General features: G+C 40.5%; 1 protein-coding gene across 8 annotated transcripts in view; it reads right to left on the bottom strand.

The window, feature by feature from the left end:
• LOC105484354 (uncharacterized) overlaps positions 1-26,749 on the bottom strand; it is a 350,064-nt gene that overhangs the window by 259,882 nt on the left and 63,433 nt on the right. For 5 of the 8 annotated variants that reach the window (XR_011610983.1, XR_003018651.2, XR_011610985.1 and 2 more), the window contains exon 2: positions 9,993-10,118. The exons of 1 other annotated variant lie outside the window; for it this stretch is intronic. The gene's annotated coding sequence lies outside the window, so the exon portion shown is untranslated. Of the gene's footprint in view, positions 1-399; positions 703-9,992; positions 10,119-26,749 lie in introns of those variants that run through there. 2 more of the 8 variants (XR_011610988.1, XR_011610989.1) reach the window with 2 other exon arrangements.

Raw genomic sequence — 26,749 nt, forward strand, 5'->3', positions numbered from 1 at the left:
GCGACAGGGTCTTGCTACATTGCCCAGGCTGGTCTCAAACTCCTGGCTTCAAGTGATCCTCCCACCTCAGCCTGTCAAAGTGCTGGCATTAGAGGCACGAGCAACCACATCCAGCCCCACATTTTATTTTTAAAGTTAGAAAGGATTTTTAATAACAAACACACACCAAAAAAAAAAAACCATAAAACACTAAATCCTCCAGCTTCTGTTGTATCCCAAAGTAACAAAACATTTCTCCTTGTGTCTTTAACTTTGGCTAAAAACCAAAAAGAACTTGATTCAGCTTGATTTTTCAGCTGATCTAGCCTCAGCTCTGCATTCTGATTTTTATCTAATAGTTCTTAAATAGTAAAATACAAGGAAATATAAATGCACTAGCAAATGAAAGTTAAATCATACCAGGGCAGGCTGCAGGGGTGGCATAAAGGCTGCATTTCACTTTAAACCCTAAAACAGGTAGCAGGCGAAACGTCTTCAGGTCAAACTCTTCCCTCCAAATTGCACTGTGGAGGCTGAGTCAGACACGCTGAGCACAGGGAACTCTCACTGACGTCAGTGCATATTTGGAGAATCAGCTATTAAAGCTGCAGTCAGGCAGGCAGCCCTTGCAGCAAAATTGTGCCCTTGGACTTTGCCTTTGAGGGTTAATGTCTCACTGTGTTTTCAAAAGTGTGGGCAGCCAGCTGGCTTTCAACATAGGGTATTGGGAATTGGCAAGTCAAAATCTTTGGAGAGAGATATCTTTCCTGGTCTAACAGGGCAAATGCCTCTGCAATTTATAGTGTCCTTGAATCTCATTCACTCAAAGTAAATGATTCTCTGACCCAAGACTTAGAGGCTAGGCTTGCATAGTTCTATAGATTTTTTTTTTATTAATCCATTTCCTAAGGGTCCATTTACTCTTTAACAAATATTTATTGAGGACTTGCTATAAGCAAGGTCCAGATACATGAAAAAGCAAGCACAGACACGTATGCATGGTTCAAGCCTGTGTAGAAACTCAGAATCAAGTTGAGAGCCAGACATTAACCCATTAAATCAATGACACCAGCGAATGTGTCATACTGAATAGGGATAAATAGACTTAGGAGGGAAATAAGGTTCTTTATGAGTGAATAGGCCGGGCGCGATGGCTCACGCTTGTAATCCTAGCACTTTGGGAGGCTGAGACAGGCGGATCACGAGCTCAGGCGATTGAGACCATCCTGGCTAACACAGTGAAACCCCGTCTCTACTAAAAACAAAATACAGGGCCGGGCGCGGTGGCTCACGCCTTAATCCCAGCACTTTGGGAGGCCGAGGTGGACGGATCACGAAGTCAGGAGATCGAGACCATTCTGGCTAACACGGTGAAACCCCGTCTCTACTTAAAAAAAAAAAAATACAAAAAATCAGCCGGGCATGGCGGCGGGTGCCAGTAGTCCTAGCTACTCGGGAGACTGAGGAAGAATGGCGTGAACCCGGGAGGCGGAGCTTGCAGTGAGCCGAGATTGCGCCATTGCACTCCAGCCTGGGAGACAGAGCAACACTCCGTCTCAAAAACAAAATAATAATAATAATAATAATAATAATAATAATAGTAATAGTAATAGTAATACAAAAATACAAAAAATTATCCAAGCGTGGTGGTGGGAGGCTGAGGCAGGAGAATCGCTCTGAACCCAGGAGGCAGAGGTTGCAGTGAGCCGAGATCGCACCACTGCACTCCAACCTGGAAGACCGAGCAAGACGTCTTAAAAAAAAAAAAAGTGAATAATAAAGGAACCCGACCTAGACCAAGGACTCAGGAGTGAGGCACGTGAGGAAGAGATTTCCAGGCAAAGGCTGGGCTGCAGAAGGGACAGAGAGGAGGTGGTGTGGCTGGAGAGCAGAGGCAGCATGGTAAGAGGGCAGTTGAGAGCCAGGCAAGTCCCAACAGGCAGGACCTTAAAGGCCTAGTTAAGGATTTGATCCTTGTCTTAAGAATGATAGGAGGCTTTGGAGGGTCCTAAGCAGGGGATGAGGTGATCAGATATGCCTTTTGGAAAGATGGTCTGACAGCAATGTAGAGAAGAGAATGAGTAGGGGAGGCTCTCAGATAATATTGGTAGGAAGACCAATTAGGAGATTATTAGGACTGACCACACCAAAGGCTGGAGAGGATGTGGAACAACAAGAACTCATTCATTGCTGGTGGGAATGCAAAATGGTGCAGCCACTTTGGAAGACAGTTTGGTAGTTAGTTATAAAACTAAACACATTCTTACCACATGATTCAGCAATTGTACTCCTGGCCTTACTTACCACCTAAGAGATACTGTCTACCTAGGAGGTAAGTATCTATGTAAGTATCTGCCTTAGTATCTACCTAAAGGAGGTGAATTCATATGTCCACACAAAAACCAGTCCGCCAATATCTATAGCAGCTTTACTCATAATTGCCAAAACTTGGAAGTAACTAAATTGTCTTTCAGTAGGTGAATGGATAAACAAATTGTGGTACATCTGGACAAGGGAACATTATTCAGTACTAAATCAAAATAAGCTATCGAGCCAAAAAAAAAAAAGATATGGAGAGAACTTAAATGCATATTACTAAGAAAAATAAACCAATCTAGAAGGGCTATATACTAGATGATTACAGCTGTATGACATTCTGAAAAGGGCAAAACTATGGAGAAAGTAAAAAGATCAGGGTTGAGGTGAGAGGGAAGGGATGAATAGGCAGAGCAGAAAAGATTTTTAGGGCAGTAAAAATACCCAGTATGATACTATAAGTGTGGATATGTATCACTCAAACCATAGAATGTACCATAGCAAGGACGAATCCTAATGTAAATATGTACTTTGGGCGATTATGAGTCAATTGTAGGTTTATCAGTTATAATAAGTGTAGCACTCCGGTGGGGGATGTTGATAACGGGGAGGATGTGCATGTATAAGGACTGGGGGTATATGGGAACTCCCTGTACCTTCCTCTCAATTTTGCTGTGAACCCAAAATGTCACTAAAAAATTAAGCCTTTAACCGCAACACCTTTAAGGAAAAAGAAAAAAAAAAAAAAAGGAAGAAGACTATTGTGGTGGTCCAGCCAAGATGTGACAATACCTTGGCCAAGGATGGTGACAATGAAGATGATGAGAAGGGGTATTTAAGGTAAATGTGACAAGGCTGAAGATAAGTTGGATATAAGCATGGGGGAGGATGAGGTGTTAAGGATGGTGCCCAGGTGCCCAGCTTTTGGAACTGGGTAGATGCTGATGTCATTTAGTGAGATGAGAGCCCTACAAAGGGACCAGAAGGTGAGGGGAAAGATAATGGTTCAGCCTAAGCCACAGGAAGTTTGCAGTGCCTTTGTGATACCCAAGTGGAGATGACTGTCTAAACACAAGACAGAGAGGCCAGAGCTTGAGATACAGACTTTGGAATCATCAGTCGGTCATGGCCATGTAAGATGGGAAGAAAATCTTCAAAGCCAGGGGAGTATATAGCATTAAAGAGAAAATGGCTTTGATGTCTCTTTAGGAATTCCACCCCATGGCATTGGAAAAGAAGATGGGCATTAAAAAAAAAAAGAAAAAAGAAAGAAAGCCCGAGGTGGATTTGCTGCCAAATAATTCTCTACCTTGTGTGAGTTCCATTCAAGGCCTTTTATTTGTAATTTTGTATTCCTTTAAAGATAGACCCCCAAAATAAAAACACTTCAAGCTCCAAAAATCTGGTCATGCCCTGGCATTCTTAGATGTAGGGGGAAACTTAGGGAAACTTGCAGCACGCAAAATCAACAGAAGAGAGTTTTCATGGTAGGAGGAACTGTAGAAAGGCTGCTGAGTGAAGTAAGATGATGTTTAGAATATGGATCTCACAGGACTTAAAAACCATCAGGTAGGTAGGAGAGAAGAACATGAGTGAGAGTTGAGACCCCTCCCAGGCTTCCAGCTTGTGGGACAGAGTGGGTGTGCTGCTGAGGAAGGAATTCAGGAAGAGGAGCAAGATTGGTCCAATATCTCTTGGGGCCACAGAGAATTCCCTTCCAGTCACAGAAATCAACCATCACAATCCTGCTGGCCTCAACCTCCCTTCTTGAAGTGAACTATTACCTTTTTCTTCTACCATTCTCATTACTTTCCTCTGAACAAGCTCCACACTCAGAAACTGAAGGCTCTCTCCCAGATGTAGTCCAAGCGGCCTGGAGGAGCTCACTCTACAGCCCAACATCTTGGTTCTAGAGACGCCATCCCAGTGGCTCTCCACGGGTGCTTCCTTTCCCAGCCTTGCCAACTTGTCCACTTTCTGTTCATGTTCTGCTTCTTTTTTATTTTATTTTATTTTAGAGACAGAGTGTCACTCTGTCACCCAGGCTGGATTGCAATGACGCAATCATGGCTCACTGCAGGCTCGAATTTCTGGCCTCAAACAAGCCTCCTGCCTCAGTCTCCCAAAGTGCTGAGATTCCAGGCATAAGCCACTGAGGCTGGCCCATGTTCTGCTTCTAAGCCACATCTCCCCCATCCTATATTTGTACCACTGAACTTTTTTTGTACCCAAATGCCATGTTTTACGTTTGTCTGTGTTACATTTCAAATTCATAGATTTGGTCCATCTCTATAGCTTATTAAAAATGTTTTCCAGCCCTGATTCTTAGTGAATCGTCACTTCAGGGACATCTGTACTGTATTGTGGCATGGTCTTCTGCATAGTAGCCAAAAAAAGGGAATATCATGTATTATGACAGGGAAATTATAAGAATCCTGACTGCATTACATAACATGTTCTCTGCTTACAGAGTCAGACTACATCTAGTTGAATATTCATGCATGCATACATGCTGTAACTTACTTATTAAATTATAGTTACAAGTCAATGTGAACACATGGACACAGGGAGGGGAACAACACACACAGGGGCCTGTTGGTGGGGGATAGGAGGAGGAAGAACATCAGGAAAAATAGGTAATGCATGCTGGGCTTAATACCTAGGTGATCGATTGATAGGTGAAGCAAACCACCATGCACGCATTTACCTATGTAACAAACTTGCACATCCTGCATATATACCCCGGAACTTGAAATTTAAAAAAAATTATAGTTACAAGTATCAACATGGATAAATCTAAAAATATAATGTTGAGCCAAAACAAAAATCAAATTGCAGAATATCTGCAGCATTATATTATTTGTATAAAGTTTTAAAATATGTAAAACGATACCATGAATTGTTTATGAATTCATACATACATGGTATAAAAATATGCAAATAAATGATAAACGCCAAAAATAGGAGAGTGATTGCCTTCAAAAGGGAGGAAGGGAATGGCATTGGGTAAGGGTGCCAGGAGGCTTCCACTGTATAAACACATGTTACATTTACTTTTTAAAAACATCTGAAACAAACAAAGCAAAAATGCTAAGATTTGACAAAAATGAGAGTACCTGGGAGGTTTTTTTTAATTATTCCCTATACAGTACTTTTCTAGGTGCTTAAAATATTTCAAAAAAAAATTTAAGTTCACAATCTAGTGGAAGAATAATAAGTGATACAAGAGAGGCATTGATAAAAGATATGGGAGTATAGGAGAGGAAAACAATTCTAACAGGAGAATTTATATTGCTAACTTCATCGTCAATAGAAATATGGCCAATGTATGTGTCTGATTCTTGTAATTCAATAAAGATCTTTTAAGCCCCAACATATTAGTTGTTAGAGGCACAGGTATGACCATGGCAGAATCCATAACACCAAATCACACACAGTCTACAAAGGAAACAGACTTCACAGACACAATGAAGCAATAACCAACCAATGCTATGTTAGGGTTACATGAAAGGTTCTGAGATCCCTATGTCTGCCTGGGTGCTTGGTAAAATCTTCACAGAGAAGGAAATACCTCAGCTAGACCTTAAGAAATAAATAGGAAGAGAGAGACAGAAAGGTAAAACTGGTGACAGGGACAGCATATAAGAGATGAGGAGTTGTGAAAATTCAAAGTAACTAACGATGAGCCTTGAAAGGGACCAGTCTATGAAATGGTCTTCTCGATGTGCTAAATGCCTGCTTCTTTCCAACAAGTATTTGTTGAAGGAAGAAATCTGTATCTTAACCTTTGGACAAAAGGCAGCCAATGGAAGTATTTCATTAAGGGAGTATGAATAGAAGTGGTGAGAAGGAAGATGTTCGCTGGAGTTGAGTAGCGGAGGGGAGCAAGACCAGAGGTTCTCAGACTGGTACAGTGGAGAGGGGCTGGGGACCTAAACTAATACTGAGCAGTTGAGAGGGTGACAAGAGAAACTCATTGGAGATAAATGTTTTAAGTCGAGTAAGCAGATTTCATAATTGAGTAGCTGTAGGGAGTCACAAAAAGGAGGAACTGAACACATTTTAAAATCCCAGTTGGCCAGATAAATCAATTTTATGAAGATATACTTTACACAAAATAAAAATGCACCTATTTTAAGTATACAGTTCAGTAAGTTTGGGCAAATGTATATATTCATGTAAGCACAACCAAGATATAGAATATTTCCATCATCCAAAAAGTTCTCTTAGGACTTCTATAGTCTAAACCACTCTCTGACTCTGCCAAATCCAGATATCCACTAATGTGTTTTCTGTCATTATAACTTAGTTTTTTTGTGTGTGAAATTTCATAAGAATGGAATCGTACAGTATGAACCCTTTTTGTCTGCCTTCCTTCACTCCACATGACATTTTTGAAATTCATCAATTTTTTGGTCTTTATCAGTAGTTTGTGCTTTGTATCGCCAAGTAATGTTCCATTTTGTGGATATACCATGTTTAATTTATTCACTCACCTGCTGATGGATGTTTGAGTTGGTTCCAACATGGGGCTATTACAAATAAAGCTGCTATGAGGCTGGGTGCGGTGGCTCATGCCTGTAATCCCAGTACTTTGGGAGGCCGAGTCAGCCAGATCAGTGGAGGCCAGGAGTTGGAGACCAGCCTGGCCAACATGGTGAAATCCCATCTCTACTAAAAATATAAAAATTAGCCAGACATGGTGTTGCATGCCCGTAATCTCAGCTACTCAGGAGGCTGAGTCATAAGAGTCGCTTGAACCCAGGAGGCAGAGGTTGCAGTAAGCTGAGATCACACCACTGTACTCCAGCCTGGGAGACAGAGCAAGACCTTGCCTCAAAGTAAATAAATAAATAAATAAATAAAGCTGTTACGAACATTTTTGTACGAGTCTTTGCGTGGACATATGTTTTTATTTCTCGAGAGAAATAGCTAGGAGTGAAATTACTAAAGCACATGGTAAGTGTGAAGTGAACTGTACAATCAATCGTCAATCAGTCTCCAAAGTGGCTGCACCATTTTATATTCCCATCAGTAATACGTGCAAGTTCCAGTTGCTCCATATCCTTGCCAACACTTGCTTGTCAGTCTTTTAACTTTTAGACATTCTTGTGGGTGTATAATGGTGTCTCATTGTGAATTTAACTTTTATTTGTCTGATGACTAATGGTGTTGAGCATCTATCCATGTGCTTGTCCACTTGAACATATTCTTTTAAAAATTGTCTATTCAGGCTATGTGCAGTGGCTCATGCCTGTAATTCCAGTGTTTTGGGAGGCTAATGTGGGAAGACTGCTTGCGCCTAGGAGTTCGAGACCAGCCTGGGCAACATAACAAACCCTGTCTCTATCAAAAAAAAAAAAAAAAATTATCTTAATGCGATGGCATATGCCTGTGGTCCCTGCTTCATTTTTGGAAGGCTGAGGTGGGAAGATTACTTGAGCCTAAGAGTTTGAGGCTGCAATGTGCTATGATCAGGCCACTGCACTCCAGCCTGGGTGACAAAGTTAGACCCTGTCTCTAAAAAAGAAAAAAAATGTCTATTTAATCTTGGTTGAACTCTATTCAACTCTTGGTTGGAAGAGTTCTTTATATATTTTAGGAGACTGGGAAGGTAGAGAAGGCATTAAAGTGAGCTGGGGAGCAGTGGAGAAAGAGCAGCTTTAAAAGGATGGAGAAGGAGGCAGGAACAATGAGTTCAGTTTTGAACCCCTTATGTCTGAAGTACATATAGGACTTTTTTTTTTTTTTTTTTTTTGAGATAGAGTTTCACTCTTGTCGCCCAGGTTGGAGTGCAATGGCACGATCTCAGCTCACTGCAACTTCCACCTCCCGAGCTCAAGTGAGTCTCCCACCTCAGCCTCCCAAGTAGCTGGGATTACAGGTGCCCACCACCACACCCAGCTAATTTTTATATTTTTAGTAGACATGAGGTTTCACCATGTTGGCCAGGCTGGTCTTGAACTCCTGACCTCAGGTGAACCACCCGCCTGGTCCTCCCAAAATGCTGGGATTACAGGCATGAGCCACCGTGCCAGGTGATACAAGACATGTTGGTCGAGGTGCAGGAGGAAAGCTGGAAATATGTTCTGAAGCCCATCAAAGGGTGATCTGCAAATAGATTGAGTTTCAAGATACAGAAGCTTATCTAAGTGTCAAATGCCACAAAAATGTAGAGTAAAATACTGAAAAAAAAAAAAAATAGACTTCAGCAGTGGTTTTTAAACTGTGGGCAACAGCCTGTTAGAAACCAATTTAGTAGAGGCTGACCAGTATTTCTTTTAAAAAAACTAAATAGAATAGAAAAGTGTATTGCAGGTACTAAGGTTAAGTGTAGTTCCATGAAATTTTTTCTGTTATATATGTGCATTATGTTCTGGGTCACAGAGTAAGATACATCTTTAACTTTGGATTATGGTAAAAGAAAATCTTGGAAGAAGAAAGGAGGCCACAGATGTCCACCCCAAAATTATCCTAGAATAGGGCAGTGGCTAAGAATTTGGACCCAGATCGGGCTTCAAGCCCAGGCTTCTACCCCTTTGTTAGATGTGTGATTTTGAATAAGTTACAGAAACTCTCTAATTCTCACTTTCACTTTCCTTAAATACAAGTTGGGAATAATGATAATGTTTACCTCAAAAAGCCGTTAACAGAGCTGCTTTTAGGCACAGTGGAGCTCAGTGCCTCCCTCTCAGGACAGACACAACCTGAGCAAGGGGCTCAGCTGAACCAATTAGGTCTGGATTAGATTTTTAGCCCTGACTCTTCTGCTGGGATGCCTGGTGTGAAACCAAACTACACAAGTTTCTGCCCTTATCAGGATAAAATGGGATTATGCTTGCAACATATTCCGTATGATGTCCAGAATAGGGCAAGCTCTCCCATAACCATGGGCTGTCATCATTACTGGTTGTTACCCTTGTTAGAGAAGAAGCCAAATCTCAATAGATTAAGGATGTAGAGATATTGCATAGAATCTATCCTTAAAACAATCTAAATTTGGTGGAAACAACCTAAATGTCCATTGACTGTCAACAAAATGTGGTATATCCATATAATGGAATATTATTCAGTCATAAAAAGGAATGAAGAACTGATGTGTGCTACAAAGTGGATAAACCTATCTAAGTGAAAGAAGCTAGTCACAAAAGGTCACATACTGTATATAAAACATTCAGAATAGGCAAATCCCTAGAGACAACAAGTGGATTAGTCATTGCTAGGGGCCGAGTGGGAGGAAGGAAGGGGAGTGACAGCTTAATGGATACAGGTTTCTTTTTTGGGTTGATGGAAATGTTCTGAAGCTGCATAGTGGTGATGGTTTTACAACACTGTGAATATACTAAATGCCACCAAATTACATACTTTTAACTGGTTTAAATGGTAAATTGTATGTGTATTTCACAACTTGTTTTAAAAGCCCCATTCAACTTAAGGATGCTTCACCACTGCCCTTTCATCATTTTCCCAAGCTATCTCAAAGAAAGAAGTTTGCTTGGGAGCACAATGGAAAAGATTAACTCAAGAAAGTGGTAAAGCTGAGGAAAGGTTTTCCTGAGAATGGGCAGAAAAGAGCAGGTTTGGAAGGAAGGGAGCGGGAGAATGGAAAGTGACAGAGGAAGAGGGGAACAACACACCATAGTCTCCCCTGCTGCACTTTGATGCAGCTCTGAAGGCTTCTTAAGGACCTGTGTTACCTGCTGGAAGGTTCTTGGGGCCACCCCAGCACAATCTCTTTGTTAGAAGGACCCTGACGCAGTGGGGTGAGCACAGATGGGCCCCTCCTCCCCTCCTTAGATGTGGCATGTGTACTGTTGCTGTTCCTAAGGGAGAAATAATTGGACAGATAATTAATAATAATAACCCCTCATGACTGCCTCTCTGGCAGGTGCTTAGCTATAGCCCCAGGAGCTTGGTGGCTGAATAATTCTCTATTATAAACTGATTTCTCAGTGAATAGTATTATTGGTATTAATAATTAGAGCCAATTTACTATTACATACACTATTGAGTGGAGCAACAATGTGTGTCATCTGCAGCACAAGATGATTTTTTAAATGCTTTGTGTTGTGTCACAGGTATTTGGGTCTCCTTCAATATATTTACTTTCTTGATTATGTCTGACTTTGGGTAATGTGAAAGGCACTTTGCATTCCCAGAGGAGGACCATGCAAGTGTCATTCTTCTGGTTTCTTTCCTCCCTGCAAACATGCTTAGCTCTTCCCATTCTAATAAATGTTGACCTTAAACTAAAAACCAGTTTTTAAACATTCTATAACTAATATAATTGAGAGCAAGATATATTAGATGATGGTAGCAGTAATTAATGAGTCTCAGTCTAATCTGCCTTAAAACATTTGGGCAATATTTACTAATCAATAACATTTAAATCTCCTTGATAGTCGTTCATCCAATAAACAAATTTTGAGGGCCATGTAGAAGGTGCAGAAGATACAGAAATAAATAAGATAATTGCTCTCAAGGAACCACTGCTCTAGTAGAGGAAACAGATGTAGAAACAAATATTTCCTCTCAAATTTAATAAATATAAGGAAAAAGCAATTAACTCAGCCTGGAATCAAGGCCTTCAGTGAGGATATACATAAGAGCTATCTAAAAATACTACCTTCTGTAGCTATAAAATATTTGATTTTTTTCCTCTTAAGCATATTTATTTTTTATTTCATATAATTTCAACTTTTATTTTAGATTCAGGGACTACACGTGCAGGTTTGTAACATAGATATATTGTGTGATGCTGAGGTTTGAGGTATGAACGATCCCATCACCCATGTAGTGAGCATAGTACCCAGTAGTTAGTTTTTCAGCCCTTGCCCTCCTCTCTCCCCCCTCTTTTAGCCTCCAATGTCTATTGTTGCCCTCCTTATGTCTATGAGTACCCAATATTTAGCACCCACTTATAAGTGAGAACATGCAGTATTTGGTTTTCTGTTCCTTTGGATTATGGCATCCAGATGCATCCATGTTGCTGCCAAGGGCATTAGTTTGTTCTTTCTTTTTATGGCTGCATAGTATTCTATGGTGTATATGTACCACATTTTCTTTATCCAATCCACCTTTGATGGACATCTAGGTTGATTTCATGTGTCTACTACTGTGAACAGTACTGCAATGAACATACAAGTGCATGTGTCTTTTGGTAGAATGATTTATTTTCCTTTGGGTATATACCTAGTAATGGGATTTCTGAGTTGAATGGTAGTTCTGCTTTAAGTTCTTTGAGAAATCTCCAAACTGCTTTCCACGTTGGCTGGATTAATTTACATTCGTCCTCAGTGTATAAGTGTTCTCTTTTATCTGCAGCTTCACCAGCTTCTGTTGTTTATGACATTTTAATAATGGCTCTTCTGACTGGTGTGAGATGGTATCTCATTGTGGTTTTGATTTGCATTTCCCTGATGCTTAGTGATGTTGAGCATTTTTTTCATGTTTGTTAGCTGCCTGTATGTCTTCTTTGAGAAGTTCATGTCTTTTGCCCACTCTTTAACAGGGTTATTTGTTTTTTGCTTGTTGAATTGCTTAAGTTCCTTATAGATTCTGGATATTAGATCTTCGAGAGATGTGTAGTTTGTGAATATTTTCTCCCATTCTGTAGGTTGTCTGTTTCCTCTGATGATAGTTTCTTCTGCTGTGCAGAAACTCTTCAGTTTAATTAAATCTCACTTGTGAATTTTTGCTTTTGTTGCAATCGCTTTTGAGGATTTCATCATAAGTTCTTTCCCAAGGCCAATGTCCACAGGGTCTCTCTTAGGTTTTCTTCTAGGATTCTTAAAGTTTGAGGTCTTACATTTAAACCTGTAATTCATCTTTTGCATATGATGAAAGTTAGGGGTTCAATTTCATTCTTCTACATTCATCTAGCCAGCTATCCCAGCATTATTTATTGAATGGGGGAATCCCATCCTCATTACCTATTTTTGTCAACTTTAATGAAGATCACATGGCTGTAGGTATATGGCTTTATTTCTGGGTTCTCCATCCTGGTCCAGTGGTCTATGTGTCTGTTTTTGTAACAGTACCAAGCTGTTTCGGTTACTGTAGCCTTATAGTACAGTTTGAAGTTAGGCAATGGGATGCTTCTGGCTTTGTTCTTTTTGCTTAGGATTTCCTATTGTAAATGGGATTGTGTTCTTGATTTGGCTCTCAGCTTGAACATTATTGCTGTATAGAAATGCTACTCAATTTTGTACATTGATTTTGTATCCTGAAACTTTACTGAAGTCAGTTCCAGCAGCCTTCTGTCAGAGTCTTCAGGGTTTTCGAGGTAAACAGTCTTATCATCAGTGAAGAGAGAGATTTTGAGTTCTTCTTTTCCCATTTGATGCCTTTTATTTCTTTCTCTTGATTTCTCTGGTTAGGACTTCCAAGATATTTTACTGTATCATGTATGTAGAGACAACCCAATCAAATATTATAATTAACCTATTTTTAGTGCACCTCAGATTTCACCTGTTTATACCATTATTAATATTTTTATTTTTCATTTATTATTACTTATATTGTGCTATTATTGTCACTTTTATTGACACATGCTAGCATCTTTCCATCAACCTAAAGGAATTACATAGCTGAAAAAGCCTAACTGCTTATGCTGTGCTAGCAAATGTCTCAGGCCAAGGTTCATAAATAGGAGTTTCTGACCGTCTGCAAGAATACTGATGATCACACTCAGATTTCAGCTGTGGGCCAAAGCAGATCATCTGCTGGACTGTCAGTATCACTGTGGTGTGTGACATTTGGCCTTGGCTGATTTTCTGCCTCTCTGTAATCAACCTATCCTGCATTACAGTCCAGGCACTCTAGGTCCAGGGCAGTTAACGCATTGGTGATTAAGATATTGATAGCACAATAAACGAGCAGAATTTTCACCTCCCAGGTCTCAGATAGATATCAATGTGGTTCAGTATTCCACATGTCTTATTCCCTCTGGCTGGGGGGATGTCTCTTAAATACCACCCCTGTGGAAGAGTAAAGAAGGAAAAGGTAATTGAATTCTAGGTTGGAACAGACACAAACCTTAAAGGTCATCTCAACTCATCACTTATTCATTCATTTATTCATGCATTAATATTTAATGAGTGCCTACTGTATGCCAGGCACTGTTCATGGTGCTAGGAACAAAACATTCCATGGCTGATCTATGGAATTTATAGTCTAGTAGGGGAGAAAGACAGGAAACAAATAAACCAATAAATGAGGCAATAACAGATCTGAATAAATGCACAAATGAGAAGGTAGAGGGGTAGGAAGGGATGGGCATGAATGAGGTGGTAGGCACTTTAGATAGGGTGGTAATACAAATTAGAACCAGGACACTAAGGTCAGATGTCACCAAATTACAGTTGGGAGCTTTAGCTAGATAAATGAAAAATGTGTAAAAATAAGAGTTTAGCGATATCACAAGGGTTCTATAACAAGACCCAAAAACAAGGCTGAGTCTGCAGAGACGTTTGATCTAGCTTTCACTGGGCATAGAATTGTAGAGATTATTTAGTTGTTAGGGGCTGAATTTTGTCCCCCCAAATTCATATGTTACTAACCCTTGGCAACTCAAAATTTGAGAAAGGCCCTTTAAAGAGCTGGTTAAGTTAAAATGAGGCCATTAAGATAGGCCTTTATCTAATCTGACTTGTGTCCTTATAAGAAGAGATTAAGACACACAAAGAGACACCAGAAGTACCCATGCACACAGAGTTGACCACGTGAGGACACAGTGAGAAGATGCCCATCTATAAGCAAAGGAGAGAGGCCTCAGAAGAAACTAAATCCTCTGACACCTTGTTCTTGGAGTTCTAGCCTCTAGAACTGTAGAAAAATTAATTTCTGTTGCTTAAACCACCCAGCCTATTATGGTAGTATGTTATGGCAGCCCTAGCAAACTAATGTACTAGCCCAGGATCACTTGTATCAGATACTTTTTTATTCTTTTTTTTAATTTTAATTTTTACCTTCAACCAACTTACACTATCAGATACTTTTTAATATGCAGAATCTCATGTTCTGTGCCCCATCCAGACTAAATAAACACAAATTTATGTGGGAAAAGGAATAGAAATCTGGATTTTCAATAAACACCCCCTCCAAATAAAGTAAGTATAGATTCTCATCACACTTTAATATTAGTAGTTTGAGAACTACTAGCATTAAGACCAGCTTGGGCCAGGCATAGTGGCTCATGCCTGTAATCCCAGCACTTTAGGAGGCTGAGGTGTGTGGAGTGCTTGAAACCAGAAGTTCAAGACCAGCCTGGGCAACATGGCAAAACCCCACCTCTACTAAAAATACAAAAATTAGGCCGGATGAGGTGACTCACGCCTGTAATCCCAGCACTTTGGGAGGCCAAGATGGGTAGACCACTTGAGGTCAGGAGTTCAAGACCACCTGGTCAACGTAGTGAAATCCCGTCTTTACTAACAATACAAAAATTGGCCAGGTGTGGTGGTACATGCCTGTAATCCCAGCTACTCGGGAGGCTGAGACACCACAATCGCTTGAACCCAGAAGGCAGAGGTTGCAGTGAGCTGAGACTGTGCCAGTGCACTCCAGTCTTGGCAACAGAGTGACACTCTGTCTCAAAAAAAGAAGAAAGAAGGGGAGTAGAGGGGAGGGGAGGGGAGGGGAGGGAGGGAGGGGGAGAGAGAGAGAGAGAAAGAAACAAGGAAAGAAAGGAAGGAAGGAAGGAAGGAAGGAAGGAAGGAAGGAAGGAAGGAAGGAAGGAGGGAGGGAGGGAGGGAGGGAGGGAGGGAGGGAGGGAGGGAGGGAAAGGAATACTTGTTCATTTTACAGATGAGAAAACTGGGGCCAAAAGAAGGAAAACAACATGTGGAGTAGGACCTGCAAGCCAGGCTTCCTAACACAGAACTTGCTGCTCTTCCTATTGCCCGCAGGCCTGGGAAGTGTGCTGTGGAGTCAGAGCTGGACTCAGAACAGAGACTGCCCAGCAATACTGATTAGGCAATTGGCTGTAGTAGCTCCAGTAATCTGTCTCGCTGGAACTGAGATTGAGGGTATGTGGGCATGGTGGGTAATGGAGATCTACAGAAAGTAGGGCATGGAGCTCCTGATCGCTCAACAACGCCAAGGCTATGCCCTTTGCTAATACAGCCCAGTCTCATGGACTCAACAATTCCATAATGAGGTGGCATTACAGCTTCTAAACTCTGCTTGCTGTAAGGAAAGCCTATTTCCTCTTATTTTCTCTGACTGGGAAAGAAAAATAATTGACCACTAATGTGGTCAATAATAACTCTTCATACAATTAAAGGTATTGACTGATAAAAATTCAATTTTTTCCTTGAGCAGACAACCACTTTCTGCAGCCTTTTAGCAACACCCATTTCTTGACCCTTTTATCAATTTTGTTGTTTTCATAGTTTTTCAAATGAGTTCCACATTATGGAACCCCAAACTAGCCATAATTTATGTTTAATACATTATTATTGAATAATTACATGAATAAAAGAAGGAATGGTTCTGCTTTTGTTCTCTCCTTCTTCTAGGCTACGAGTTTCTGTGGTTTTAATACATATATATGTAACGACAAAAAAAGAACTCCTGACTTTACACACAGAAAATCAGTTATGCAAAATGTTAGCTTATAAGAAAAACAGATAGATTGTGTCAATTTTAATGTAATTACCAGCTTGTACTGACCTGGTCTCTCACAGTCTTATCTAGTTCTTTAGATATTGTGTTCATTTTCTGTCTTCTGATTACATTGTCTTTTAGCTCAATCTTGTTTTTATCACCTTTTATTATAAAGCAATTTTTTAAAAAAAATAATGAGTTGTTGTCATGGGAAACCTCAGTTCAGCTATTTACTTAGCTGTACCGGGGCTCACAGAGAGGGAGTAAGGGATCTTTGGGGACATGAATAGATCTCAGGCACATTAAAATAGCTATGTAAATAAGGAAGGGTCTGAATGAGATCAGACTGGACTTATGTTTTAATAACTTACCAAGACATAAATGGATTCTGTTGCTCTCCTGCTCAAATATGTGTGTATGTACATATATATGTGTATAGATACACACATACATGTAGAGCTCAACATGGATTTTGGCATAGCAATTGGTAGCAATTAATTATGAGAAGGAGAGGAAGAAGAGATTATTTTCCAAGCAGCCAGAGCATGCTTTCAAGGATAATGGAAAAATTTGTTAATGGACATGTCTGTATGGGGGCAAACGCTTGATGAAGGGGCATTTTCATGGGTCCTCAACTGTACAGAACTTTAGGGGTGCGCCTATCTAAATGCCTGGCCCTTAGGGTCGAGATAGCTGGTGGCTAATATAATCCAACAGTCCATCAAACATCAGTTCAGTCCAGCTGCCTGGCTGGGTCTGTTATCAGCAGTGCCAATCAAAAGAGCCTGGTCATAGAATCTCAAAGTTGGAGAGAATGCTAGAAACCACTGCAACCACTCTTCCACCCAGACACAGTAACAGTACTACCTCATAAGGATGTCATGAGAATGAAATGGGTTAATAGTTGCTGAATACTTGCAACAGTGTCTGATGCATAATAAGACCTTCATGAGGTCAGTTAAGTAAACACTGTTTGCTGAGAACCTGCCAACTGTGGGCACTAGTCAAGGTGCTGTACCCACAGTCATATCACTTAACTCTCTCTCTAGCCCAGCTGTCCTGATCCTAAGGGCCAGGCATTTAGATGGGTATACCCCTAAAGTCCTATACAACTCAGGGCCCCTGAAAATACCCCCTCATCCAGCATTTTCCCTACATACGGAAACAAACACAATTGTTTGAAAAAAGTAAAAAGCCTTCTTTACACTGAGCTGAAATTTGCCTCCAGTGATTTCTTGTTGGACTACACAGAATAAATTTCTTGCTCTTCCACTCCACAGGCCTACAAAATACTGGAGAACAGCTGTCAGGAGAGATAACAAACCCAAAACCTGGAAATCACTCATCAAACCAGTTTTCTTCCTTTTAAGTGACAACTATGTGGGTTGGGTCAAAACTGGAAGAGAAGATCTGCTGCCAGGTCACGGTGCCCTTCGGTTTTTGCTTTCCAGATGCTCGGGGGCCATTCTGCAGGCAAGCAGACCTATGAGCAGGGATGGGCAATTGTTGCTATAGTGCAATGAAGCAAGTGGGGCTGGGGAAGAATCCTTGAGAAGATGGTTCCTGCCAGATTTCTTTCTGCCAGCGCCATAAACTTTAATTAAAGTGAGCCCTCAGGCTGCACCAGGGACCACAGGTGCTGTGATGTTGGTGTCCAATGGGGTCAACAGAGAGAACTGCTGACTGTGAGTGAGGCAGCAGCCAAGAAGCAAGCACCAGCCAACATGCAAAGAGAAAAGAGAAAACGAACCTGTGCTCCCTTCCAATACGACAGTATTTACAAACCAGAGATCTGGAGACTGACAGGTGGGGTTCCAAACTCAGCTCTGGCACTTCAATAAACCAGATGACCTGGGACAAGTTACTTACTGCTCCTACATCTCCTCCTCCACACCTTTTCTTCCTCTGTATAAGGAGGATGATAATAATAATATCTACTCTGTGGAGTTGTTTTTAATGATTTACCAAAATGAACAAATGTCAGGTATATTAGTTATTCTTTGAAAATTTCCCATATACAATCCTTACAGAGACATTTGGAGCAGATGTCACTAATCCTACTCTCCTACTCTTTTTTTTTTTTTTTTTTTTGAAAGAGTCTTGCTTTGTTGCCCAGGCTGGAGTGCAGTAGTGTGATCACAGCTCACTGCAGCCTCAACCTCCTGGGCTCAAGCAATCCTCCCACCTCAGCCTCCCAAGTAGCTGCGGCTACAGGCACATGCCACCACATCTGGCTAATTTTTTGTAGAGATGAAGTTTCACTATGTTGCCCAGGCTGGTCTCAACTGGCCTCAAGCAATCCACCTGCCTCGGACCTCCCAAAGTGCTGGGATTACCGATGTGAGCCACAGAGCCCAGCCCTTTTTTCTTTTTTTAAGAGTAAAGGTCTTACTATGTTGCCCAGGTTGAAGTGCAGTGGTGTGATCATAGCTGACTGCAGCCTCTAACTCTGGACTCAAGCAATCCTCCTATCTCAGCCTCCCAAGGAGCTACGACTACAGACATGCACCCCATGCCCAGGTAATTTTTAAATAATTTCTCGTACAGTGTCTCACTGTGTTGCCCAGGATAATCTTGAACTCCTGGCCTCAAGCAATCCTCCTGTCTTGTTGGCCTCCCAAAGTGCTGGGATTATAGGAGTGTCCCACTGCACCTGGCTCTAACCTCATTTTATAAATGAAGAAACTGAGGTTTAGAAAATTAACTAACTTGCCCAAGATCACCAAGTTATAGACTGAGGAATGAAAATTTGATGTATCTGAGGTCCTCTTTTCACCTACTCCAGTAACAAACAAGAAAGCTCACAACCCAGGGAAATCAGCCCCACCTGGTACAGAGGTGAGGGTGTAGAAAAGACAGGAGAGATAAACAGGAAACAGCATAGCACTAGGGTGGAACCAGGACAGGCAATGAATAGGAGACCAGAATAAAGCATGATTAAGCAGGTCAGGGAGTGGGAGGTGGGAAGAAGGCGTCAAGTTCATTGGCCTAGTTGAAACCATCAAAAAAACTTAACTTGTAGAGTATGCTGTGCAGATAACCAGTAGCTTGTCCCAGGAAGAAAGCCCTCCAAAGCCTCCACCTTCCTAACTCCTTAATCCAGGCAGGGAAGTAGTGCACATCAATTCAGTCTCCATCTCCAAAATACCTACAACCCCCATCTATAGTACCTGCTGCCCAAGAGTCCTTTAATAAGGTAAAGAGCCTTTTATTCTGCTATCTGAGAAAACTGTAAAGGATCTGCTTAAAAAGCAGACACTCTGGGGAAAGCAACACATTGACTTTAAGACTATGCTCTTTTTTTTTAATTTTCAACTTTTATTTTAGATCCAAGGGGTACATGTTCAGGTCTGCACAGATATATTGCATGATGCTGGGGTTTAGGGTAAGAATGACTCTGTCACCCAGGTAGTGACCACAGTACCAAACAGGTAGTTTTTTCAGCCCACACCTCCCTCCCTCCCTGCTTTAGTAGGCCCAGTGTCTGTTGTTCCCATCTTTATGTCTATGTTCAATGTTTAGCTCCCACTTATAAGTGAGAACATGCTGTATTTGGTTTTCTTTTCTGCATTAATTCACTTAGGATTATGGCCTCCAGCTCCATCCATTTTTCTGAAAAGGACATGATTTTTTTTTATGGCAATATAGTATTCTATGGTATATATGTACCATATTTTCTTTATCCAAGCCACTGTTGATGGGCACCTAGGTTGAGCCCATGTGTTTCCTATTGTGAATAGTGCTTCAATAAACATATGAGTGCCTGCATCTTTTTGGTAGGATGATTTATTTTCCTTTGGTTATATACCCAGCAATGGGATTGCTGGATCAAATGGTAGCTCTGTTTTAGGTTCTTTAAGTGGTGCTACTCATATACAGAGGAATGAAACTAGACTCCTACCTTTCACCATATACAAAAATTATCTGAAGATGGATTAAAGATTTAAATGTAAGACATAAAACTAGAAAAATCCTAAAAGAAAATCTAGGAAATACCCTTCTTAACATCAGCCTTGGCAAAGAATTTTTGGTGAAGTCCCCAAAAGCAATTGCAACAACAAAAATTGATATGTGGGATTTAATTAAACTAAAGAGCTTCTGCACAGAAAAAGGAACTATCAACTGAATAAACAGATAATTTACAGTATGGAAGAAAATATTTGCAAACTATGCATCTGACAAAGGTGTAACATCCAGAACTTATAAGGAACTTAAACCAATAAACAAGCAAAAAACAAATAACCCCATTTGGAAATGGGCAAAAGGCTGAGTGCAATGACTCATGCCTTTAATCCCAACACTTTGGGAGGCCAAGGCAGGAGAATCACTTGAGGCAAGAAGTTTGAGACCAACCTGGGCAACATAAGGAGACCCTGTCTCTACAAAACACTGGGGCATGGTGGCGCACGCCTGTGGTCCCTGCTGCTCAGGAGGCTGAGGCGGGAAGATCAGTTAAGCTCAGGAGGTCAAGGCTGTAGTGAGTCATGCTTGCATCACTGCACTCCAGCCTGGGCAATGGAGTGAGATCCTGCCTCAAAAAAAAAAAATAATAATAATAATAATAATAATAATAGGCAAAGGAAACGAGCAGACACTTCTCAAAAGAAGACATACAAGTGATCAACAAACACGAAAAAAATGCTCATCATCACTAATTATCAGAGAAATGCAAATCAAAACCACAATGAGATAGCATTTCACACTAGTCAGAATAGTTATTAGTAAAAAGTTAGAAAGTAACAGAAGCTGACAAGACTGCAGAGAAAAGGGAACGCATATATACTGTTTGTGGGAATGTAAATTAGTTCAGCCACAATGGAAAGTAGTTCGAATACTACACTATTACACTCTGAGTACATCGGTGTTTACTGGTGAAACACCAGCCCCTAGCTTCACCATTAAAAAAGACTGTGTGTAGGCCAGGTGTGGTGGCTCATGCCTGTAATGCCAGTACTTTGGGAGGCCAAGGCAGGTGGATCACCTGAGGTCAGGAGTTCGAGACCAGACTTGACAACATGGCGAAACCTGGTGTCTACTAAAAATACAAAAATTAGCTAGGCGTGGTGGTGCACACCTGTAATCCCAGCTACTTGGGAGGGTGAGGCAGGAGAATCGCTTGAACCTGGGAGGCGGAGGTTGCAGTGAGCAGAGATCATGCTGTTGTACTCCAGCCTAGGTGACAGCGAGACTTCTTCTCCAAAAAAAAAAAAAAAAAGACTGTGTGTGTATATATATGTAGATATAAATAAACAATTAATGGATACCAAAATACTGTCTGAGAACAGGTTTGTTTTTTTTTTTTTTTCTTTTTTGAGACAGACTCTCACTCTGTCACCAAGGCTAGAGTGCAGTGGTGCAATCTCGGCTCACTGCAGCCTCTGCCTCCCAGGTTCAAGAGATTCTCCTCCCTCAGCCTCCCAAGTAGCTGGATTTATAGGCACCCACCACCACGTCTGGTTAATTTTTGTATTTTTAGTAGACAAGATTTCGTCATGTTGGCCAGACTGGTTTTGAACTCCTGACCTCAAGTGATGCACCCACCTCATTCTCCCAAAATGCTGGGATTACAGGCATGAGCCATCATGCCCACCTGAGAACAGGGTTTCTAGTGTCTGACACTAAGTACTCAATAAATGTGGAAATTAAATGATATTGTTACAGAAAGAGCACCTTGTGAAGGCAAAGGACATCAAATCAGCCAATTTTGCAATTTTGTTGAACCAGTTTTATTATAATTGCTCTTTACTGTTTATGTAAGACTTGATGTCTCTGGTTTACAATTTTGTAGGAAAAGAAAAGAGAGTGATCAGAAGGAAAGGGTACACTTGATTAATATTATTTAAAAGGAATGAAAAAACTAGCTGGGCATGGTGGCACACATCTGTAAACCCAGCTACCACTTGGGAGGTTGAGGCAGGAGGATCACTTGAGCCCTAGACGTTGAGGTTGCAATGAGACGTGATCGTGCCACTGCACTCCAGCCTGGGCAACAGACAGAGGGAGACCCTGTCTCAAAAAAAAAAAAAAAAAAAAGGAATGAAAACATAGGCACGGGCATGTGTGTTTGCAGGTTTGTGTATCATGTGCGTGTATCACCAAAGATTTCCAGAACTAATTAATAAAGAACAGTTTTAATAGATTATATAGCTCAAATAGGCCTGGCATATTGTGGGGCTTAATAAATGTCTGATATATTAACTGAACAGTTCTAAATAAATACATATGTATATACATATATATATATTAACTGAACAGTTAATATATATAACTGTTAATATATATAACTGTTAATATATATAACTGTTCAGTTAATATATATAACTGTTGAGTATATACATATATTAACTGAACAGTTAACATAACATAACTAATATATTAACTGAACAGTTCTAAATATATGTATATACATATATACATGAAATATATATGTATATACGTATATATGTGTATACACATATATATACATCAAATGATGTGTGTGTGCGCGCGTGTGTGTATATATATATACACCTATATAAGAAACTGAACTTTAAAACAGAGTTTTCAAGCAAAGTTTGCCTTAGGACAGAAACTGAACTTTAAAACAGAGTTTTCAAGCAAAGTTTGCCTTAGAACATAGTTCAGGCTGGTCATCAACCTTTGGGTTGGTGCATTATTTTGGGGCAGTTGAAGAATTTACATTAGTCCGGGCTGAGAAGCAGATTGATAAGTACTTGCATTGTTCTATTTGGGGCCCTCATCCCTTGTTTTAACCGTTTTCTTCCTTTTCTTTCTTCTTTGTTTCTCCCATGTTTCCTTTTCCTTTTATTCTTTTGAATCTATAACACTGCTGCAATGATTTTTCTGTTTATATGCACAAGATGTGTATTAATGACAAGGAGCATTCACTTACAACGAAACTTTTCTCAAAGGAACTGTCTTTGGTTATGGTTCATTTCTCATGGACAATCCAAGGTTCTTCAATTTTCTTTTATCAGAGAACCATTTCCCCAGGTTGCATTTCTGATCCTGAGAACTGCTAGACCTATATAAGCGATTTAAGATCAAGTTGGAAATTAGGTATCTAAAACTGCAATATTTCCTATTGGTTCCAAAGGAATGTTGTGAACCAGAAGAAAAATTTAAAACTAAAATACAAAATAAAAATAAAACTGCAGTATTTCCTTAATATCTTAATATAGTAACACCTCAGCCACATCAAATGTTGGAGGATGGGTAAAAATAATGAGCAAGTAAATAATTAAGGAAAATGGTGAATAAAAGAAAAGTGTTTTGCTGGCATTGCCACAAATAAAATATTTCTTATCATTGAAGTTTAAATGTAGTGGAAACTCTGCTCCTAAAATTTTTTTTTTTTTGAAATGGAGTTTCACTCTTGTTGCCTAGGCTGGAATGCAATGGCGTGATCTCGGCTGACTGCAACCTCTGCCTTGTGAGTTCAATCGATTCTCCTGCCTCAGCCTCCCAAGTAGCTGGCATTACAGGCATGTGCCACCACACCTGGCTAATTTTGTATTTTTATTTTATTTTATTTTTGAGATGGAGTCTCGCTCTGTCAGCCAGGCTGGAGTGCAGTGGTGCGATCTCGGCTCACTGCAACCTCTACCTCCCGCGTTTAAGCAATTCTTCTACCTCAGCCTCCCGAGTAGCTGGGACTACAGGTGCATGCCACCACGCCCGGCTAATTTTTTTGTATTTTTTGTAGAGACGGGGTTTCACCATGTTAGCCAGGATGGTCTTGATCTCTTGACCTCCTGATCCGCCCGCCTTGGCCTCCCAAAGTGCTGGGATTACAGGCGTGAGCCACCACACCTGGCCCTAATTTTGTATTCTTAGTAGAGGCGGGGTTTCTCCATGTTGGTCAGGCTAGTCTAGTTGAACTCCCGACTTCAGGTGATCCGCCCACCTTGGCCTCCCAAAGTGCTGGGATTATAGGTGTGAGCCACCGTGCCCGGCCCTAAAACATTTTAATATTTTAAATATTTTCCCACTTTAATATGAGTCCATTTTACATAACTTAATCTTTGCTTGATTACTCAGTCATACTTTTCTGTACCATAACACAGAAATATGTTTAGGGGTTTTTGAAGCAGTTTATTCCCTGCATCAAAGACTCTGGATTGATAGGCATTGAGTTTGGATGTCTTCTAGATGTATTAGATTATGTCTTCTACTTCAGTATTAAATTATTAGCAATCACAGCTGCCACTGACAGCACAGGTTGCTTCTAATCACCAGCTGGCTAAGAAACCAGCCATTCAGTCCAGTTAAAATTATGTCTAAAATAAGAGTAAATCCATTCTAAGTAAAAACTCATGAAGCTCTAGTATAAGAAAAGTACATGTGATGTGAGGCCATCTGTTTTATTTGCTTAGTACTTGATTTTGCCTCAGAGGCTTTTTGTTGATGGTATTTTTTGGTGGGGTGGGGTAGATTTTATTTTATTTTTTGGCTTTCTTCTAGGTTATCTACTTTGTTTCCGCTAGCTAAGGCTGCTACCTAAATGATTCCTAATTACTCTTTGATCTTAAGAGCTAGTCCCAAGACTCTTTGTGTCTTTTGTTGGGGCTCAGAAAACAGTACACCAAAATGAAGGTCTAGGAAACAGAAGTTTTTCTCTGACCTTTTGCCCTCTTGTCTCCAATTTTCCCCCAAGGGTAGCCATAGAAACTAAAACCCCTCTTCCCCAGGTCATCAAAACCAGAACCTCTTTTTCCCAAAGTCAGCCATAAACTAACTTTCTCCCCATCTCTCCACCTTTCTTTTCTTTTTTTTTTTTTTTTTTTTGAGATAGAGTCTTCTTCTGTTGCCCAGGCTGCAGTACAGTGGTGTAATCTTGGCTCACTGCAGACTCCGCCTCCCGGGTTCAAGCAATTCTTGTGCCTCAACCTCCTGAGTAGCTGGGACTACAGGCACGCACCTCCATGCCTGGCTAATTTTTGTATTTTTAGTAGAAACAGAGTTTCGCCATGTTGCCCAGGCTGGTCTCGAACTCCTGGCCTCAAGTGATCCTTCTGCCTTGGCCTCCCAAAGTGCTGGGATTACAGGCGTGAGCCACTGCACCCAGCCTCCCTCCATCTTTCTGTGTAAAAAGTGGCCACAAATAAATTATCTGACTACTTGGTTTGACTATAGGTGTAAGACTTCCATTCCAGAGAGGGTTCTGTCCCATACCCAGAAGGAAGGAATGCATGCTCAGAAAGGCCAAGAAGAATCTGGACACACAGGCCTTGCTGGGTTTCCCCCACTCACTCTATTAGCATTAGATCATACTCTTTCTGTCTAATCATATTTATACATGGCTGTCCATAGTTTGCTGAACCTAAGCATAAAAATGGACAATTTGCCCTGTATCTTTGGGTCTTCATTCTGAAGGCCCCTATGTATACATGTTGAATAAATTTGTATTTCTTATCTCCAACTAACCTGCCTTTTGCAAGTTGATTTTTCAGCGAAACTTCAGAGGGCAAGGGGAACTCCTGGCCCCTACACACCTTTGAGGGAGAATATTTGGCATTTTAAGAATTAGCTGAGTAGATTTAATTATAAGAATCTCTGCATTCAGAATTCCTGGATTCTAATACAAAATCTCCTAATTCAGTGTCTGAAACATGCTATATACTAGAAAAATATCAATTCATGTCCCGAAGACTGTGCCCTTATCCCCATCTTCAGAACTTACATGACATCTCGGCCTATAACTTATGGCTTCCTCTTCTCCTTCCTTTGTTTAAAATAAAATGGCTTCACACACACACACAGACACACACACACACCCTCCTTAATTGAAGTCCCATTAACTTTAAATGCATGAAACAGAAATAGGACTGAAGTTTACTTCTGAAAGGTTACTAAGGTAAAGAAAGTTGCAAGAACATTGAATGCTGAAAACTAAAACGTGCTTAAAAGACAGCACTTTAGAAGGATCAACCTACTGCATACATAGTCACTATGCTAATTACAAGCCCTTGTCAGCTCTAGTCACAAAACTGGCCCTCCCAGAACACTCACCTGGCTAAATTTTCACCTGGCTTGAGTTACTATTTGTATTGAAGAGTATAAAAATTGCATTTCTTTGAAAACATTCCATAAGTCAGACATTTCATCTCCCCAGTTAGTTTCAATAAGCAAGGTTTGGCAGAGCAGCCCAGAGAAAGGAATTGAACCAAAGCAAAGCCAGGTATGCACTTTATTCATTTTCGTCTTTCATTTTACAAAGGAGAGGGATTCTAATCTTTGCATTTGCCTAATGTATTTTGACAGCATGTACTCCTAGCTGCTCTTACGAAGATGCTGAATCCCAGGATGATCCTCCACTGAAGCCATTATTCCCTTCCCCCTACACCTTTTAAGGATGGCATCCTCCACAGATAATTATACTTATATAGATAAGGCAGGCTATATTTTAAGAATTTCTGAGTTCAATCAGCATAATGGGTATACTGCAGGGGAGATGCATTTTAAAGTGTTATTACCAGGTAAGTATTTCCCAAATCCCTAAGTCATAAGGATATAGACAGCAATTTATAAAGAGCATAGCAAAAAGTGCATTTCATAAAATGGATTGAACTTCATGAATTTCAATGTGGCAGGATATTCACTCTGCTGTCCTGCCATTACCAAACAAGATGCTTGTTATAAAAAAGAAATATGCATGACTGTTGAGGATGTTGCTTTATTAATGACTGCGTTCTGCACGCTGTGAAATACTTCACTGGAATGTTGTCACCTGCACTGAAAGATATACACAAACTTTCTTACTAAATTATCTTACTGAAGACATGCAGAATTTGCTAACTCCACAAATCCCCAAATAAAAAAGCCAGTTTAGCAAGCTCCCATGTCT

The sequence above is a fragment of the Macaca nemestrina genome, chromosome 12 (assembly GCF_043159975.1).
Source record: "Macaca nemestrina isolate mMacNem1 chromosome 12, mMacNem.hap1, whole genome shotgun sequence".
Classification (NCBI taxonomy): domain Eukaryota; kingdom Metazoa; phylum Chordata; class Mammalia; order Primates; family Cercopithecidae; genus Macaca; species Macaca nemestrina.